The 11,835-nt window shown below is 36.9% G+C and overlaps 1 long non-coding RNA gene across 1 annotated transcript in view; it reads right to left on the bottom strand.

The window, feature by feature from the left end:
- Window positions 1-881: 881 nt before the first annotated feature.
- The window catches only part of LOC138710826 (uncharacterized), a 163,345-nt gene continuing 152,391 nt past the window's right edge, over window positions 882-11,835 (bottom strand). Inside the window, exon 3 of the long non-coding RNA XR_011335312.1 lies at window positions 882-1,015. This is a non-coding gene — a long non-coding RNA (uncharacterized lncRNA). The remainder of the gene's footprint in view (window positions 1,016-11,835) is intronic.

The raw sequence follows: 11,835 nt of genomic DNA, 5'->3' as shown, positions 1-11,835 counted from the left end.
ATAACTTCCAATAGCTGTTAAGAAGGCAATGACTTTACAGCTGCAACAGCGGAACTATCTGTGCTATCCAATGCATCAATTACCGCCATTATTTTGCCGTAATGTTCTGCATAATAATTAACAGCATCCAACCACGTTCCCCAACGGGTCAAAACTGGCTGCGGGGGTAAGGGTATTGCAGGGGCAATTATTTGGAACAGCAACACTCTCATTGTAGTATGTTTGATTGAATTCTTGTCTGCACTGAACAAATGTTAAGCTTTGACTATTCCAACCACAGTAATGCAAAAACAAGTGCTTACATAGGTATACATTAGCTGTAGCTGCTCCATCTATTTGGACCGGTCACAACTCTTAACATGAACTGCTTATACTACGAGACCGGGCGGTCGCTCACCTCCTCTATACTACCGTATATCGGCAACCTGATTGCATGCTGCGTGCGGCAATTCAACGAAGTCTACTAATCAGACTTCAGACGCATATAAGCAATTGTTCTTCCTCTGGCACAATGGAAACAACATGTTAAAAGAATGAAAAATTCCCGTTAGCTAAAGGTAAGTCTATCGTACTGACCAATAGGACGAGAAGATCAGGGAAGACCACAAACAAGATGGTTAATACAGTGAACGGAAACAGGCAAAAGTGTCTAAATCGGAAAGTAAGAAGAAGAAGAAGAAGAGTCAAGTGACATTATGTACTCTTTTGTACCAATTTCGAGAAGAAGGGATCTCTCCTCATAGGTACATGTGATTGTTAATTTTTTTTTTCATACCCGAAAAAAAAACATTTTAAGTATGATACTTTACTCTCGATTTATTATGTTGAGTAATTTTACATACAATATCCTATTATTAAACTAAGAACATATTATACACGTACCCTGTTCGAGCGAAATTTGTCCACCAAGTTACCATGAAGTCCACCATTCGCTCATCTGAAGCAGTTAGCGTTGAGTTCGGAAATGAAGAGTTTTGAGGAAAGAGACGCATGGGATCATCAAGATGAGTAGCTCCTGTAATGTACAACAAAATCAGTTCCTGTATTACAAATTTACATAATCATAAAAGCATATTGTCCACACCTCTGGAGTAACGGTTAGCGAGTCTGGCCGCGAAACCAGGTGGCCCGGGTTCGATTCCTGGTCGGGGCAAGTTACCTTGTTGAGGTTTTTCCGGGGTTTTCCCTCAACCCAATATGAGCAAATGCTGGGTAACTTTCGGTGCTGGACCCCGGATTCATTTCACCGGCATTATCACCTTCACCTCATTCAGACGCTAAATAACCTGAGATGTTGATAAAGCGTCGTAAAATAACCAACTAAAATAAATAAATAAATAAAAGAATATTTACATGGCACCTAACGTAGGGCTATACAAAAAATGCTTTCAACCGTTATAACATTGTTACCAAGCCAGGTGGCTCATGCGTTCCGCATGAGACTCACATTTGGGAGCTCCGCTGTTCAAATCCCCGGACCGACCAACCTGACTGTGATTTCTCCGTGATTTTCCACAGTTACTTAGGCAAATGCCGAGTTGAAATTTTCTTTTCCACAGTCTATTTGCCTTCCCTTTCCCTGTAGAAAAAGAATTTAGATTTCATATCACATCATTCATCTTCTTCATCTCGTTCCATAGGCATATTCAGTCATGACGCATGATGCATGTCTTCCTCCGCTTGCAGGAGGGGCGTTCTCTCCGAAACCGTTTCTGGGTTCTGTAGATATGGAGAAGAGTGGACAGACAGAATAAGAAATGAAGCTGTGTTGGAAAGAGTAGGTGAAGAAAGAATAATGTTGAAACTGATAAGGAAGAGAAAAAGCTATTGACTGGGTGACTGACTGAGAATAAACAGTCTGCTAAAGGATGCACTGAAAGGAATGGTGAACGGGGAAAAGTTTGGGGCAAAAGAATATATTAGATGATAGACGACATTAAGATATATGCATTACGTACATGCGGAGACAAAGAGGAAGGCAGAAAATAGGAAAGATAGGTGAAAGCTGGGTTTGCAGTGAATGACCTGACTTTTGCCAGACAACTATGAATGAATGAATGAATGAATGAACTTTATGTATCCTTGTAATTCCTGAAGTGTACCAATATTTCAGAGAAAAGCATTATCACAAGAAATTATTGGAATGATAATACCACAGTCTAATATATACAGTCGCGAAGCTTGAGATAATTTTTTGCATTTCTCGTGATAGTTGCTAGCCGCTTGGAGTGCTGTGAGTACTAGGAACAATAGACTGTGCCATTACCATCGTGATCTAATACAGGCCGTAAGGCAGACCATGTGCCTCCCTTAACCCGATCACGAAGGGCGGCTTTTCAACCATATAAATTAGTTGGAATGCATAAAGAGTAACATATTGTGACAGCCACGTGAGATTCGATCTCACGACCGGCAGAAGAAGGGCAAGGTCAGCCGTGTTTTGGGCGGGTTGCGCGCGCATCTGCTTCCTGGGGCATGTGCTATGGCGGAGAGAAGAGAGGGGAGACAGCGACCGCGGCAGAAAGGAGAGAAATCCAGATTATTCGAGAGTGGAATCTTCCAGAAATTTCTCGCAACTGTGGTGTGGTTATAAATTACGACACGCGGATGAACTTTAGCAGTTTAGTTAGTTGCAGTGTTGTAGTCGGTGAACAGCCAGCCAGCCAAAGTTCGAGACCGGAGTCGGACTTGAGTGTGTCCGCAGCTGTGTGAGCATTTGAAGCCCTGAGTTCGAGTGCAGTGGACCGCAGTTGGGGGACCTGAGTTCGAGTACAGTGGATTGTCTCTGAAGGTCTGTGGTTCGAGATACTGTGAACTTGAGTGACTGAGCTAGAAGAACTAGCCAAGGCAAACGAACTGTGAACTGAGAACTGACAATTCTGATTTGTAAATAGTGCTTTGTGAACATTAGTTAAAATTAACAGTTCATTGTTGTTCTCAATAATCCAAGTAAATTGTCATTGTCGTCTGTGGAGTGCAATAACGAATACTGTGTTGCTGTGTGGAGAGCGAATCCCATTGTTGACGGGAGTGGAATTAAATTGTAGAAAGTGAAGAGTTATTGTTGTAACAATAAAACTACATTATTGTTTAGTATAAAATTTACAATATTTCTTTCAAATGTAGTGTAATTGCATGAATAAAATTTAAAACAATAATTATGAGATATTGCAGACATAATTCACTTGAGAGTTAAGGTGTAACATTATTTTTGGTGTGAAAATTACGTTGTTCGTATGTGTAATACCCATAGGCAAATAAATAGAGGTACAGATCGAAAAGGCATTGACTGTGCCGTATTTCTCATTATTGTGAAAAGTTGTGTAAACTGTGAAATGTTTGTTATCGGTTGTAATAATTGTAAATGGCTAAAATACAATAATTTGAATAATTATATGAGGCAAGGAGACGTTTGTTGTACTATAAATTCTAAGAAAAAGAGGTCAGAGTTATCCTTCTTCCGAAAGATCCAGGAAGGTGAGTTTATAAAATATAACATATGCTTTATGAAAATAATAAATGAACCTTATGTAGTTCGTATTTCAATAGTGGAAGGAAAGTGTTAATTTTTTCAAAAGAATACGATATCGAAAGTACAATACATTTTATCGTCTACTGGGGAAAGGGTCTGTGATGAGGCGATAGTAGCGATCCTGGTGGCTAGCAACTATCTATGGATGCATATTTCAACTGTCTATGTTTGCATATTTAGTAAGTACTGAGCTTCGTGACTGTATATACTAGACTGTGATAATACTCTGAAGAATATCGTGAATGTAACTGGTTTTCATGTGTGCCATTAAATTTAGTGCATTTTTTCTCGCAAACTAGAGAAAATTACAAACAAAGAAACATATGCTAACAACCTTGTTTGTTTTATTTCAACGACTGATTAAATTAAATAAATACCTAAAATGTCATTCCAATCTGTATACATGAAATCTCTAAAACAGTGGATCCCAAATTATGGGCCGCGACCTCCTGGGGGTCGTGTACAGAGCTGACGGGGTATCGCGAGGTAATTTCAAATAAAATAAATAATACCTTATTAACAAATATTAGCTTTGTATTTAGTAATATAAACAACGTTAAGCACGAAAACCAAAATACGTTTCAGTAGTTATAAAGTAAAAAATAATGCGATAAATGTGCCTGATTTTCAGAAAGTAGCTTCTCAAATCTGGACTCTATATCCGATAGGTAGGCGACACAGACAGTGACATCAGCGAATAGGGATTATAAAGAATGGACACAGCGAATTTTCCTGTGTTTTGTTTCTCTGTGCGCCAGCGATTAGTTCTGCTTTCAAGCGCTAGAGGTTAGTGTAATCGAGCATACGCTAAGATAATAATTGAGTATAGAGTTGAGACACAGGATCCAAACATCGCCTACCTTATTGCATAATCCAGTAACGCTTTGCTTCAAATAAATTCAAGTTAACAGCTTTTCCTTATTTCTCAGTGACAAACTAGTTGTAATAGTAATTTTTTATATTTCAGATATAATAAATTATATTATAAAATAATATAATATATTATAAAATTAAGTATCAAATTCGTTTAATATTTGTATATAATATAATATAGGTATATGGTTTTACTTCTCATAGGAGTTTTGTTTTTCCATTTTCACTGCTATCAAATCATTACATATTTTAATTGTTGTTGGGGTCAACGTCTCAACTCTCATTATAAAGGAACTCTAGAGTCTAGACATTACAGTTAATGAAGGATTTATTATTTTATGGATCCAATTTATTTTATTTGAGTACATAATGTACCTAGATGTATTAATTATGTGTTATATTTCCGCTGTGTCGACTGCTAGCTGGTGTGATGTCATCGCCAACTCTAGGGAGAAAGCAGAATCTCACGCTCTAGATGGCTTGAAGGTCATTGAAATCAGTCCGGCTACATCAAAGGTACCGACGCGAAGTGTCCATTCTTTATAATCCCTATTCGCTGGTGATATCACGTGGATATCGTTAAATCAAATATAAAAGGTGGCACCACAGCAGGCAGTGAATTGCACAGAAGATGTGTTTTTTAATCTGTTATTTTACGACGCTTTAACAACTGCTATGGTTATCTAGCGTCTGAGTGATAAAAGGTGATAATTTAGAGATGGTAGATCTTAGCATATTCAAATAATACAAAATTCGCGTTTTAAAAGAAGATAAAGAAAAATTTAGCATTTTATAGCATTTTTATGTTAGCATTTAGAGTTCTTTTTAGCATTACTGATGAAACTTGCCACATTTGAAAGAATAATAAAATTGTATGGTGGAAAATTAACTTTGCACTTCATTGATTTCTCAGTTTAATATTTTTATTACAAGCAAATAAACAGAAATTATATTGTTGATTACAATTAATTTAGGTGTTGTTACCTCTCGGTACCCCTTTTTCAAGAGCAACTATCCTTTTTGGATTTTCTCTCTCTCTAACCACATAGGACAGTCAACTTATCAATTCAATCACTTGAAAGCATTCACATGACATGCATATATATATATATATATATATATATATATATATATATATATATATATATAACAGGGGCGTATTTTGCGGGCTACCGGGGCTACCGGTGGTAGCCCAAGGAAATTACAAAAGAAAAAGTTTATAATATAACATAATGTAATAATTTTGTATTATTAGTTTTACCATAGTAATTAAAATTAAAGTAATTGTTAGATATATTTTGTGTAATAATAGGGTCAGCGGTAGCCCAAACCCTTTAATCAGTATACGCCACTGATATATAAAATATACCAGGTGTTTCAGACCACCCATATCAACCTTTTTCTTTCTCGAAAACTATATGGTACTGGTTGTTCATGAAAAAAATTTTGATAATCAAAACCTATGTAAAGAATCGATTGGTGGTAGTATAGTTTTCCGTAACAAACCGAAAGTAGGGGTACCTGTGGTCAACTTCGAAATTTCAAATGAGAACATGGGTCATTGAAAGTGCCATTGGAAACTACTTTTAAAATGAAACAACTTGTACTGAAACTTTTTTTTCTAACTTTTATTGTTTACTCACAAAGCAACAAAAATGGTATTTTCTGATAAATGTTGTATGTTGTTTATGTACGTACACTCTTCATAGTAAGTGTTCAAAATGTGCGCCACCCTGTGCTAAACAATGTTCTGATCTCCTCCTATATATAAGACGCGCAAACTATACATCTATCAATTATCATACTTGAAATTTGATTCTGACACGTGTACTGCAATCCAAACGCCATTTAACAATATTAACAATTGAAATACCCACGCGGGGAGATAGTGGAATGCGTTTACCAAAAGAGGACTAGATATTATATATATATATATATATATATATATATATATATATAAAATCCTCTTGGTTTGCCACCTGAGTCGCGCGAGAGGGAAGTCGAGCGTTGCGTGGGAGGAAAGTCGGGCGATGTTGCCAACTTCATTTCGAAAAAGCCGCGCACTCCTATTTTTTACTTGTATATTTCGGACAAAAAAAATGCACGGTAAAATACGGTATAATAATAATAATAATAATAATAATAATAATAATAATAATAATAATAATAATAATAATAATAATACACAGCTTCAAATACTTGGGGCAACTTGGGGTTTACTTCCTATCCGTAGTAAGATAAACTATTGTCAGGAAATCAAAAGGGGGATAGCTATGGCAAATGAATCTTTTAATAAAAAATGAGCATCTTTGCAGACCTCTGGAAAAAGAACTAAGGAAGAGACTAGTGAAGTGCTTTGTGTGGCACTGTATGGGGCAGAAACATGGACAGTACGACGAAGTAAAGTGACTAGAAGCATTTGAAATGTAGATATGGAGAAGAATGGAGTGTGTGAAATGGACAGACAGAATAAGAAATGAAGCTATGCTAGAAAAAATGGATTAAGACAGAATAATACTGAAACTGATCAGGAGAAGAAAAAAGAATTAGTTGGGGTCACTGAATGAGAAGAAACTGACTACTGAAGGATGCACTGGAAGGAATGGTGAACGGGAGAAGAGTTCGAGGCAGAAGAAGATATCAGATGATAGACGACATTAAGATATATGGATCATATGCGGAGACTTAAAGTAGGCCTAAGGCAGGAAATAGGAAAGATTGAAAAATGCTGGGTTTACAATGAAAGATCTGTCCTTGGGCAGAAAACTATGAATGAATGAATTAATAATAATAATAATAATAATAATAATAATAATAATAATAATAATAATAATAATAATAAAACATCCTCTCATTTTGTTAAGCTTCAGTACTGTGAAATGCATTGTTCCTCAAATGGAATTATACAGGGACATCATTTTATTTTTACTTCAATTTTTATTGTACCTGAGTTTTTTAATGTATTTCACTCCCACCCCCTCTACTACTAAATTTCCAACCATTCTCCACACAGAACCGAGGCCGCGTATGCAGTACTGAGTTACTGAGTATAGTACGTTTCAGAAATATGTTCGCGTTTTCCAGTGACGAAAGAGCTTTCAATATTGAATCATATTTTCGCACAGGTACTGTCGTCCGTTTACCTACATCGCATCCCGATTCCCCCCACCTGCTTCTGTTCGCCCCTCTGTAAAGTCTAGTAGCTGGGCTGTCTTAGCTGTTTTCTGAAAATATTAATTTCTGTTAGGAATTGGACGTCTACGTAATATTATACAACTATTTAAAATAACTTAAATAAAAGGGCCTAGTTAAGTAATTAACTGTCACGTGATTCCCCCCCCCCTTCTAAGACCCTGCGACAAAATCACTTGAACGGACAGTAGATAGCATTTCTGAGTAATTTTATCTTTTCGGATCGGGCAGAAGTGAAGATTAAATTTACAGTACCTAAGGTACTTTTTTTTTTTTTTTTTTTTTTTGTAGAATAGGTATAGAATTATTTCAACATGAGTTACTCGTACGAAGGACGAAACTGGTAATTGGAATTAGGTACAATAGTCTATAGTGCGATAATATGCACAAAAGAACTGAAGCCTGTATTGAAATGAATGGCCACCATAAAAAAAATGTGTTTAAAAATGCATATTATAATTATTTTTCAATTTAACTTCATTCTCTATATTGTACGCTAATGTGCTGTAACAGTACAATATACACTGCATAATTAATAAGTCCGAATGGATAGCTCAATTCGTGAGTAAAAGCACCAAGTGTTAATACAGTACTGTATTTTGATTAAACAAAAAAAATCCTAATGAAAATTATCAAACTCAAAATTGCGATATTTCCTTATTTACTTACTTACAAATGGCTTTTAAGGAACCCGAAGGTTCACTGCCGCCCTCACATAAGCCCGCCATCGGTCCCTATCCTGTGCAAGATTAATCCAGTCTCTATCATCATACCCCACCTCCCTCAAATCCATTTTAATATTATCCTCCCATCTACGTCTCGGCCTCCCTAAAGGTCTTTTTCCCTCCGGTCTCCCAACTAACACTCTATATGCATTTCTGGATTCGCCCATACGTGCTACATGCCCTGCCCATCTCAAACGTCTGGATTTAATGTCCCTAATTATGTCAGGTGAAGAATACAATGCGTGCAGTTCTGTGTTGTGTAACTTTCTCCATTCTCCTGTAACTTCATCCCGCTTAGCCCCAAATATTTTCCTAAGCACCTTATTCTCAAACACCCTTAACCTATGTTCCTTTCTCAAAGTGAGAGTACAAGTTTCACAACCATACAGAAGAACCGGTAATATAACTGTTTTATAAATTCTAACTTTCAGATTTTTGGACAGCAGACTGGATGATAAGAGCTCCTCAACCGAATAATAACACGCATTTCCCATATTTATTCTGCGTTTAATTTCCTCCCGAGTGTCATTTATATTTGTTACTGTTGCTCCAAGATATTTTAATTTTTCCACCTCTTCGAAGGATAAATCTCCAATTTTTATATTTCCGTTTCGTACAATATTCTGGTCACGAGACATAATCATATACTTTGTCTTTTCGGGATTTACTTCCAAACCGATCGCTTTACTTGCTTCAAGTAAAATTTCCGTGTTTTCCCTAATCGTTTGTGTATTTTCTCCTAACATATTCACGTCATCCGCATAGACAAGAAGCTGATGTAACCCGTTCAATTCCAAGCCCTGCCTGTTATCCTGAATTTTCCTAATGGCATATTCTAGAGCGAAGTTAAAAAGTAAAGGTGATAGTGCATCTCCCTGCTTTAGCCCGCAGTGAATTGGAAAAGCATCAGATAGACAGTGATCTATACGGACTCTGCTGTATGTTTCACCGAGACACATTTTAATAATCGAACTAGTTTCTTGGGAATACCAAATTGAATAAGAATATCATATAATACTTCCCTCTTAACTGAGTCATATGCCTTTTTTAAATCTATCAATAACTGATGCACTGTACCCTTATACTCCCATTTTTTCTCCATTATCTGTCGAATACAAAAAATCTGATCAATAGTCGATCTATTACGCCGAAAACCGCACTGATGATCCCCAATAATTTCATCTACGTACGGAGTTAATCTTCTCAAAAGAATATTGGACAAAATTTTGTACGACGTCAACAAAAGTGAACTTCCTAGTTTACATAAATGGATGAACTACTTTTCTTCCCTCCTATACCTAGTATTAAAGTGATATGTATTTTATGCCAGTATCATCGAACTCCAGTCTTGGAAGGGGGAGCAAGCGGTGTTTCCGGTTCTAGACCTTTAATCCAAAGATATAGACAGGTTAATATTAAAAATGTTAGTAAAAATAAAATGATGTCCCTGTACTATTATTTGTTTGTATCATGGTCATTTTTTTTAAATTTTGTGACTCGGCAAATTATTTCTCACTTTCGTTCTCCTCTAATTTCTAATGAGTACTACTGCACTAAAACTGCGCCGGACTGGGTCATATAAAAATGAGGATGTGAGAGACTAATTAGAAGTTATCTCCTTGCTACAAAGAACAAGTCCACTCAGCGTCCTGCCAAATTGAATACCGGTCCTTTCAGCTGGTAAGAGATGATCAGAGTATGGTGTCGATCACATCACCTCTTCCTAGTGCTGAGGTCAAGGAAGCATGGAGTTCTGTCTCTATGACTCACATGCACCTTCATAGCATCTAATGAGAAAATCTTTACCATAAACAATACTACACAGGACGTTAAATTATTTCGTTACAAAGGCTCAGAAGTCAGTAATTATAGGAAAGGTAAAGAGGAACAGTTTCCGTATGTGACAACAGTCCTACTGACAATTTTCCTACTAGAAACACTTACACACGCACCTGCACACATTGCAACATTCCAGGATTGTTGCATTGGTAGAGGTGGCCGCCTCGATCGCCCAATCTCTTCTGTATGGTTTATTTTTTGGAGGAGGAAATGAAACATCTAGTCTATACTACGAGATCTCGATATACTGTATATCTGAATCAGGGATTGCAGAAACAGCACATGTCACTATTTGTGGCGAAATGAGTTTAGTCGAGTTTCATGGACTGTTGATATAGGCCTATCAAACCACATATGTCAGTATAGCCGTCTCGCATTTGGAGACCTGTGAAATCATGGAAGCGCGCAGAAACAACTCATGTCAAAGACATGTGCCGACACATTGGTTCCGATTCCAGACGGCAGACATCTACGACACAAGGATACGAAAATTGATCCCACTGAACGACAAATGTCTCAATTCTGGTGGTGAATATGTTGAAAAATAACTGTGCTATGTGTTCCAATAAAACTTTCCATGAAATTTTGTTCTTTTTCTGTAAACGGCTCCAGGGAAACTTATTTTTTTTACGGCCTTCGTAATTGCGCTCGAGTGGCCAAAATTTGTGTAAGCACTTCTTTTGACATTATTAAAATGATGGAAGAAAAAAAGATTAATTTTTTTATCTGGCCCCCAGGAGAATGTTTGCTTGTAAGTACAAAAGAGAATACCATATTTACCTTCTTCATAGGCATATCCAGACAAAGTCGCGCTAATTCAAAAAAGAGAAGCTTGACGATATAGGCAAACTAATGCAATACATACCACCTGAATATCAAGAATTTTACAATAATATTCTTCAGTGGCCTATTGTGGAAAAATAAGTTCATTTATATGCTGAACTTATGTATTAAATAGGCCTACACAGTAGGCCTATGCATATATTATATCCCTAATTTGACAAATATCTTGATATTTTACTTGTAATTTCATCATATCCCGAGGAATTTTTAGACTTTAATTCGTAACAGGTTGAATTTATGGTCTGTCACTATTTCTCTGTACAAAGTGCGTGTGTTTTTCAACGAAGCGGTCCGTGGTTCGATTCTTGCCGTGAGTAGAGTTTTATCTTCATTCTACGGGGCTTCGTACTTCACCCTTGTCTTGCTTTCAGACATTCAAATAAAGAAAATCTCATCGAGAGAATTGGCGTCTGGAAAGGTTCCCAAAATGCTGGCTGCGTTTCCACGTTGGATTGCTATTCCTATTCGTTGCCGTAGGTAATTGGTGCAGTGAGGGTCTCCAGTAACAGTCACCAAACTCTTGCCAATTTCGGAAACCAGGTCTTTTGCTTCTTTACACCAGGAGCCTATTGTTTCCACACAAAGACGATGAAGATGTAATTGTCTACTAGATGTATGTATTTACGACATTTATTGCGTACGGCAGATTCTGCTGCAGAGCTTGCGATTTTAGAAGTTGATGGCAAGTGGGACGGAGCTAAGGTATCCACGCATATCGTATCCCACATTAGCGATTTTCCTCTGCTCCACGGGACCAAGGTTAATCCAAATAAACTTTAGTTGAACTGAAATTATTATACTACAATTTTGATTCCTTGCAGAAACAGCACA

This window comes from Periplaneta americana, chromosome 12 (assembly GCF_040183065.1).
Source record: "Periplaneta americana isolate PAMFEO1 chromosome 12, P.americana_PAMFEO1_priV1, whole genome shotgun sequence".
Classification (NCBI taxonomy): domain Eukaryota; kingdom Metazoa; phylum Arthropoda; class Insecta; order Blattodea; family Blattidae; genus Periplaneta; species Periplaneta americana.
This window is presented reverse-complemented; position numbering and strand designations above follow the sequence as displayed.